We start from the raw sequence: 9,706 nt of genomic DNA, 5'->3' as shown, positions 1-9,706 counted from the left end.
TCAATGCAGCATTATTTTAAACACCCTTGAGTGTTCCTCCTGTAATTAGGGGAAACTGGAAGGTGTTTTAGAAACCATGTACTCACAACTGTAGTCTAGGTACAATCCTTTAAAACGATTAGTAAACATCTTAAGAAAGAGACCATGTAGTACACTTTTCTTGCTAGCTACTCCTGAATAGTGTGACAGAAACATAATGGTGTATCTATGCAACCAAGTTACCCACGCCTGTGGAAGCTGCTTGTGTGTGCCTTTGCCTTAGTGAACTTTTTTTGATGTTTGCTTACTTTACATCTTATGGCAGCACTATTGTGTAATAATTCCTCATCTGAATTTATTTTGCAGTTGCTTGTTGTTAAAACTGTACCATAAAGTACCAAGGCTTTCAGTGTCTGATAATTAGACAACTCCAGCTATCTTCTCTGGCTTTTTTTTTTTTTTTTAATTTTTTTTTTTATGTTAATCAATATGCTGCTTTGGGACTGTTCTTGGTCTTTATTTGAGGGGGTAGGCAGCTATTCTCAGGCCTCATGTATTTGATTTTCTGAGTATGTTGCCTTGCCTTGAACCTTGGGGCTTTGGAGGAATTTCAAAACAGAAGGACATGAGACTGAATAACTTGCTGCAAGAGGAATATTAAGTAAGCTTCGTTATCTTACTGGTTAGATGCAGCTTGTTTCATAGTTTGATCTCCCAGAGGTCCCAAGCTGAACTCTGGTACCAGAGTAGTTTTTTGGATCTTTTTAGGGATTAGCAAGTAACCTAGTGGCTTGATTGACATAATCAGTGTAACCTCTGCAGGACTAGGATGCAAAGAAGTAGGCAGGCGTAGCTGACTCGAGGAAAAAATGTTGGAAACAAAACTTTTGCCCTGCTGCTTTCACTCAGCATTGCTGTGCGTTTGAATGTTGCTGGGATTTTGTACCACTCACTTCTGCATGTAGATCTGCCCTCTCCTGGGGAAGGAGCACTTCTGTATGAGAGCTGGCGTTCACAGAGATTTAATACTTACACTTTTAATGTATGTATCTTTCTCCAGTCTTTTGGAAAATGCTTAAAACTGGAAGTTATTACTCTTAAAGCAATATTTGACTTTTGTATTGTTCTTCCATTCAGGTTCTCCTTGAAACATCTGCTCTTTTCTGAACAACTCTGGCTCCTCACTTTTACTTTTCTAGTGTTTCTTGGAACTTGACTGTCTGTTTGTAGAAGCCCATCTCATGGTAAATAAATTGTACAACTCCTATGTAACCTCATTACCAAGTAATAGTTCAATATTTGTATTTATGAGCAGACACATCTAAAGTGAAACATTGCTTGAAATGCTTCAGGATGGTTTTTCTTGACACTTTTTTTTCCTGGTTTACTGAAAAACAGCGGTATTTTTGCATTGTATTTCCATCTGCTAGTATAATGGTAGTCTTCGTTCTTTTGAATTTGAAAACTGAAAGCCATGAAAAGCTTCAGATGAGAGGAGGGGAGAGAAAAGTAATCTGTCTTTCTCAGTTGCGTTGGGATGAAATCATCACCTTGCCTTTGTGGAGATCCTCAGAGCCAAAAAAAAATAGTGAAATTTTGTCACGTGGTCAGCAACTATGTACAGAAATAAATTCTGAAGTTGGTGACGTGTATAGAGAAGAGTAATTTTTGTAGCTCTGATAGTGTTCATCTTGAAAACTGCATAACTTGTACGGGACAATTTGTAAATGTAACTGCAAATCGTAAATAAAAATTGTACAGCCGAATGATTTCAGGTGTCTTCCTAGGTTGTGTGGCTACCTACTGGCACGTCTCAGTGCATGGGCAGACAAGTGGATGCCATCAAGGTTTTCCTGGGAGAAATAACCAGAAAATTAAACCTTTAGAGAGAAATAAGGAGAAAGTGAAGTGAGTGCTATCAAGAAAGACTTGGAACAACTTTTGGGGGAGTAATTATAATCAAGTATAAGAATATAAAATATAAGTAATTTAAATTTAATAATGACATTTATAAATGTTTAGTCTGGTTTGGGACTAAAGCTTGTCCCTCGGGGTTAAGCATCTGAGGGGCTTTTTTGTTCTTAACCTATACATGAAGGGAAAATGGGTGGGAGTTGGTGAGTGTTGGAGTTTGTCCTCCACAAAGCTAAAAATAAATAAAAATAACTTCCACTTCTATTTTCCCCTTCCATTGTTTAGTAACCAGCAGAGGGAGCCTCAAGCTTTGTTTTTACAGAGGTTCTGCAGAAATGATTTTTGAGTTTTTAAAACAAAGGGGGTTTCCCAGTCACTACCAACTTGTTTCTGCAACTGTTGGTCTCTGGTGGCCCCTTTTTGTTTCTGGGCAGTGTCCAACCTCGCTGGGAAGCGCCTGTGGCAGGGCATTCATCCTTGCCTGGCCGCTGCCCCATTTGCTGCCCAAAATGCAAACTGGAAAGGAGTCTGGTAGAGCCATCAGCTAATTCGTGTCAACATCCAACCATCACTGCTAAACACACCAGGACTTTGCTGTCCTTGGGCATTCATTTGGGCCCTGGAGACCCACTGCTAGGAACGCAGTAGTGCCTAATTTTGTTTAAAAGTTGTTTTAAGTTCCTTAATTTTTAGTTTCTTTTTTTTTTTTTTTTTTGACAGTTGCGTGGTTCTGGTTTTGCCCTGTGATAATTATATTTTATATAGAAGAAAACACTGTATGCAGATGGAAAATAGGTTTTAATGGAAACTTTAATTTTCTCATTAGAAGTGCTGTCTGCGTCAGGATTTTATTTGATGAAGCATATGCTTACTTTGATTTTGGGACTCTCTGTGTAGTGTATTGTATCTTATTTTTATTTTTTGGTTTTAGTGTTGGCACTTACTCCGTTGCAAAGGCCTGGTTTGAAGTGGCTGCAGCATAGTGCTCGGTGCTTTCTCTTTTGTCAAACAGTATTTTTTCAATGAAATCACAAGAAGGGTCAGTGGCCTTGCTTGTATCGGAAGCAGCTCTCTTCGTTCCCATTCGGATAAGGGAAAAGACCGATGTGAACAATCTGCAACTAATTTTGAGTGCCAATTGAGCCTTTTTAACTTGGAAGAAGATGCAGTAAGTGAGTCTTACAGGCTTTTGCTTGACCTTTACTACTCTTTATTAAGAAAGTCATGCTGAATCAGCTGTGATATACGGTTTGAGATAGGAAATCGATGGGCTGTAGAATCTGAGCACTTTCCAGCTCTTTGGGAAGCTTTGCGGGGTCTTCCAGCAGTGTGGGGCTTAAAGAAGAGAGGCTGCTTTCGGGCTGTTACTTACAAAGGGGTGATTTCAGAGTGTAAACCAGCTTAAGCCTCATGTTTTTAAACCAAAATGTTTTACTGTTCGGACAGGCTGCGTGTATTGGTGAGAATGGTCAAAAATGGTTAACTCCAAATGAAGCAATTATTTCACAAAAGTCTAAAGTAATAAACGTTGCACAGTAACAAACATATCTGAGGAGATAATAATCAGCTTAATTTAATTTCCATGCTATCTGATTCCTAATACTTCATTATAATCAATTTCTGTCAGAAAGAGCTGTCAGAGGAAAACATTTCAAAACTTCATTTAAAGATATTCGATATTCTTTTTTGTGCTTTTATTGTTCACTTTTCAGATCTGTCATTTTTTTTTCAAAGATTACTTCAAAAAGCTTTAACGTAGCTTTGTAGCTTTTATAAGGGAGATTTTACTTGGTGCTTAGAGAAGTCAGGACTTTACTTTTTGTCTCTTGCTGGGAAAGGGGCTAACGCCAGAGCCACTCAGTGCTCTTGCTGGTGATTTTGCAGTTCCAGGTACCTGCACAGAGCCCCAGCGTGGGACTCGAAGCTTGCAGGCATGGCAGGCAGGCCCGCTCCGAGTGTTGTAAATTAGTTCCAGTCTCCCTGAGACTGCTGTAACTAATTGATATGACCTGGAAGTGGATAAAGTCCATAACAGTAAGATCGACTTTTCCTCCAGTAATTTGACAAACAGAATCTTTTTTTTTTTTTTTTTTTTTTTAAAGCCCTGCGTAGATGACATCCCCCATTTGTTCACTGGTGATGGACGTTGTTTCCGCATGGAAGTGATAATGATTTTCCAGATTTCTGCTGATTTGTATAGCAGGTGCCTTAATTTATTAATGCCAGAAGAAGGGAAGGATTCAATAGCAACAACAAAAAAAGGATTCCTGGCAGCGACCGTATATCAAAGCCTTTGCTGATCCAGTTACGTTGCTGCGAGCGTTTTGCTGCTTAAAAGCTTGATATCTCTATAAAAAAGTGTGTGGTTGTAGCAGTTTCTTCTGCAGAGAGATTTCTATTTGTAAAGATAGAATTATTAATGTAATTTACCTAGTGGTAATTATTACATTTAACTATGTCACTGCTTTTTTAAACAGATATTTTAAGTATGTATTTTTATAAAATATATTTTTAATTACACGTTAATGGACAGGCTAATGCTGGAAGGTTTATTGTGATGCCTGGGAAATCTGGATGTTTTCTCAGGATGCTGTTTACAGAATAGCACAAATATTCTGCCTCCTGCTCTACAAACAGCCACGTAGGAAGGCTGCTGGGCTGTCGCTGGAGCTCACTGACCATTTTTAGCTTGTGGAAATTGGGAAACCTCAGCATTTGTATGGGGTTGGACTCACAGGGCGCAAGCTGATGAAATGGGACCTGTGTAATGGAAGCTATTAGGTGCTCAGCATTTCAGTGCCTCATTCATTTTAAAATGAATAATTTTAGGATGTCACACACAGGAAAGCACAGGGGTTTCTGTGGTTTGGGGAATCTCTTGGCATGCCCGCAGCCCCCCAGCAGCTCCAGCCGCCCCTTCCCCAGGGCTGGTGGGACGTGAACCTTGCTCTCCGGGGTGAAAGGTTAGGGGACGTGTGTCTTGTTTACCTGCGCTTTTCAGATAAAGTTTTCGTTTAATCTGTTAAGCAGACACACCATTTTGTCCCGTGGCGTACAACGGGATCACTAACGATGCGCTTAATTACCACCAAACCCCAAATGAGTGACCGATGCCAACAGACAAGTGTCAAAACAGTTTGTCAGCCCGGAGGAATTCAGCGAGGCTTCTCTCCCCCCTCTCCCCTGTCTTTAATAGAAACATCTTTAGACAAGCGCTCTAGTGTCTGCCTGATTTACAAACAGCTTCAGCCGTGGGATTAAATCCTGTCGGGTGGCATTTGTAGGAACCTCGACTAATGACGAAGGGAGAAAATAGGTATTTAAGAGTAGGAATGAATGAGAGAATTAATTTGATTCTTGTGAAGGTTATTAAAGCAACAACACAAAACTGCACAAAACTACAGCTGCAAAGATTTAATTCAACCATTTTATCCACTGCTGACTTTCAGCACTTTTGAGGCTTTTTTCCTTGCTGGAACTACGACGTTTCAACATTTGCATGTCGTTGCATACTGAAGAAGGCATTTGGACTTAATTTTTGGCCCTGCTGCCGAGCTGTTGTGTACATTAATCAGCCAAGGTACGGCTCGGTCGCATGCTGCGCCTGGGCTGCTCTGCAGACACAATAGGATGGAGAAGATACAGCAACACAGCTGCTAAGCATATTTAGCATCGAATAGTTAGTCACACTTCTGGCTTTTAATTGAATTACCTTTGACAGTGAACAGCAAACCTGGTGGGTGATCTACTAAATTAAACTGATGAATGGGCTCCCTAAAATCAATTAGCATCGAGGGCTGCGAGCATGAACACATCCTGCTGCTCTGCAGGGACCCGAGCGGGGTTAGAATGACAGCAGCAAATGTGAGACAAAGTGAAAGCATGCATCTCCTCCCGCTGCTGACCTCTGCTACCGACATGAAAGCAAAACAGGGGGCTAACAGGAGCTGAAAGAATCCGCCAGTAAATCATTTAAGCTCTGGTTTGCAGAGCCGATACAGGATGCTTCCAACCCGTTTGATTAATGCCGGGCAGTATATTAGAAGCAAGACGTGGTGGAGCAGGGAGGATGCTGCGAAGCACCAGCCCTGGCACACCAACCCGTAAGAAATGGCAGCCGGCTGCCCGGTGTGCTTCAGGTGCTCAAGGCAGAGGGTAGCCAGGAGGAACTGGCTACCTGCCTTTATTCTGCTGGAGTGAGAGGGTCCTGGTGGTCGGCACGGAGCAGCGTTTGCTCTTTTGGCAGGCTGGTGTTGCTGCCTCGTGGCACAGCCGGGCTGGAGGCTGCTCTGACCTCTGCCTCCGCGCAACCTGACTCCGCGCACCGCTCAGCCCGAGCATGTAATGAGCTGCAGATGCTGCAGATAGGATAATTAAATACACCGAAATATTCGAGGGGCTCTCAGGTTGTGACAAAGCGATAGAGGCAGCAAACTTGCTGGGGGATGCTGCCCTCCTTTCTGGGGGGGAGGCGTTGGAGCAAGCAGCGCCCTGGCCCGGGTGGCCAGGTGGGCACTGCCGTGGGACAGAGCCCGTGATAAAGCTCAATTTATTTGGTTTGAGTATTGAAGAAGACTCACTTTGGACTATAAGCAGGTGAATCCCCCTTCCCTGCAGGTTCCTGCCCCGCACCTCCCTTCCCATGGGTACCACCCTATGGGCTGTTCTCGGGTCCATGGAGAGCACAGCAGGGCTTTGCTCTTCACCATTGTGAGATAAAAGCATGGCAATGCCTCCTCCAGATTTTTTTTTCTAGGTGAAATGTTATAAAATAGTGTTTCCTAAGGAAAATATCTCAGGGAAGCCCCTCCTGGGAGCTCTGAGGTGAGCACAGCATGGTGCACACCAGGTTGCTGCCCCTTCCCTCCAGGCTGGCATCGCCTTGCGGCCCTGGCACGCTGCTCCAGGACAAAGCCACGAGGTGTCACTTCGTGCTTCCCATGGATGTGCCATCAGGAGGACGCAGTCGTGGCTGGAAGCCATCCCAGACAGACCTGGGTATGGGTTTCAAGCTGGCTGTGGTGGTGTGGGGAGAGCTGGAGGAACCTCAGTCAGGAGCCGAGAGGAGCCAGGACGAGCAGCCTTCCCCTTCCAAACGCAGCTCCTGGGGCCCGTCCAAGTATTTGGCTTAAAAGGGATAAATGGGAGCACGGAGCCGAGCAGCGGGATCAGCCCCTCAATAGGATTTCATGCGTTTTCGAGTGATATCTGCCTTGATTCGGAAAACAAAAAGCAACGAAAAGACAACAACCAAAAACCTTCGCGGTGCACGAAGTGAGAAATGTGGCTTTAATTTGGGCAACTAATCGTTTCCAGCTGAACCAGCCATTAAAAACAGTTGAAGAATTACAATGTAAATAGATTAATGCAGACAAAGCAACATGTGCACTATTCCATGTCTTCTTGTTACCTACAAAATACTTCAGCAGTGACACACTGTTAGTCTAAGCCACTTGTTAGGTTCTGTGCTAATCAGCTAAAATTAAATAAACATGACTGATAAAAACGAATGTTGTGTTTGAAAATTGATGCACCAACAGAATTTACTCCAGGAGATAATTACAGATGATTAAGTAACAAAGAAATAATTCCCCCAGCAAAGGGGAGAACCCTGCAGTGCAGCCAAGGGCCGCGTCTGCGTGCGCCTTTCCTTTTTTCCGAGGGATGACCCCGAGCAGGAAGCCCTGTGGGCAGGCAGCGGGGTGTGGGACATCAATTTCCAAAGCAGAGCCGCAGTCAAACGCTTTGGATGCTCTTCACTGGATTCTCGACCATCACTTGCTTTGCTTATTGCTGCCTCCTTGACGTGCTGGAGCTTTGTAGACCTTGGTGTTCACCTGCATATGGCTTGCTTGCAATCCGTTCATTAAATTTTGTCCTTTTAAATTCTTGGCGTTGCATAGAAGTGAACACAGGTGAATCAGGTGAGAAATACGGCATCTTTCTAAATAACAGTGTTAATTTTAAAAATAAAGCCTATTTCCTTTGTCTTCAGAAGGAGAGCAGATTAAGGTTGGTCTTCCAAAAGGGAAAATATTCTTCAGGCACTTTTTTTAAGCATTCATTCTTAAAGCAGGTTATTTTTAACACAATAATATTGACTGGATGTTTAAGAAAGGGCATATTTTCCAAATTAAGGAATGAACTCTTTTTTTTTGTTGTTTGTTTTCCATTTTTTTTGCAATTTTTTTCCTCCCCACAAGGCGCCTTGGCAGTAGCTCGGTGGTGACAGAGACATCCAAACGGTTGTCAGGCTGACAGAAAGAAATAAATGCAAGCCGTCATTTGCAAAGCCCGGGCCCTTAATTAATTGAACTAAAAGGCCCTCATTAGTCACAAGTGAACTTTATCATCGCCTCCCAGACGAGCAGCTCGTCCCAGGAACGGTAACGAGACACCCACCCAGGCTGGGGTCTGTAGAGGCGCCGTGATGTGACCAAACTGATGGCAGCTGCACGCTTTGCTCTCCCCTTGTCCCTCACCAGGGGCCAGGGGTCAGCTCCTCTCCCAGCGGCGAGGGTGGGATGCTTACGGCCACCTCTGTGTGCAGCATCACCAATCTGCACGTTTGGGTTTGGCCCAGCTCCGCAGGGACACCGAGGAGCTTTGGTCATTTGGAGCAACCTCGATGTCTTCTCAAAGCTTGGCTCCGACCACGTGCTGACTATTTTGCTTAGGCTGCACATAAAAATATACATTATTTGCTGCTGTAGCACCCTAACACGTGTGTGAATAAGATAAAAACCCTATTAGCATTTTTTTTTTTGGTGTATTTTAGCTATTGACCCCACTGAGGAGCCCCTTGAGATGCCCCCAGGCACATGTCCAGGAGAGAGGGTGAGGAACCAAGCCCCTGGCAAAGGGAGGTGTGAGCTGGGCACGTGCTGAGCACGTCAGTGTTTGCAGGGCTGGTGCAGCTGAACACGTGCTGGATCCGAGGGCAGGGAGCGGTTCCAGCTGCCGTGAGTGCCGCAGACACCAAGAAGGGTTTTTCACACATTTCACTGTGTTAAGTGAGATGTTTTGTCACAGCTCCCTGCTGCATTAAATCAGCTCCCTCGCAGAGCTTAACGCAGGCATTTCTGTGTCACTTCTCTGCTGTATTTTCTTTAGCACATTCATATCCTTTAGTTTAGCACCAAAACTCATGTCCATGTTGAGTTCAGCTCCCATAAAATGAAAATCACTTGGGGTGTAGAGGGGGAAGTGGAATATTATTCTTCACCCTGAATGGAAATGCTAGAAGCTGACTTCTGAGTTATACTTTGGGTTACTGAGATATAAATGAGATTAAAACTGGCCCACTGTTCCTGGAGCAGCCCGGAAAGGCTCATTCCTGCAGGACCCATCCCTGCCTGTGCCGAGGAACTCCCCAGCCACCCCAAATCCTGCCTGCCCCTGTAGGGCAGCGGGCAGGGAGCGGGGCCGGGCGGCGGGAGCAGCACGAGGGGCTCTCCCTGAGTGCTGATTGACGTGCGGGGTCAGGATGTGGAAAGCATTTGTTGGACCCTGTCAGATCCCAGGGAGCTGCTGACAGCTCGCGCCGCCGCTCGCTTCCTTCCCTCACCGGCGAGATTTACGCCGCGATCGGCGGGCGCTAATTAAGCTCTGCTTCGCAGGGATAAGCACCCCCTCCAAACCCGCAATTGCACATTTAATTCTGGCCTTTTATTCTGCAGAGGCTGGACGGTCAGACTTCTGGGGGGGGAGCACTGTTCTGTAATGATTTGAAATATTAAAGCAAATCCGACGTGACGTGCTGTGAGCGTGCACGCTTGGAGCCAGCATCGTGCAGCGGCACTCAGCGCTCCTC

This window comes from Aythya ferina (genome assembly GCF_964211825.1).
Source record: "Aythya ferina genome assembly, chromosome: 13".
NCBI classification, from domain to species: domain Eukaryota; kingdom Metazoa; phylum Chordata; class Aves; order Anseriformes; family Anatidae; genus Aythya; species Aythya ferina.
This window is presented reverse-complemented; position numbering follows the sequence as displayed.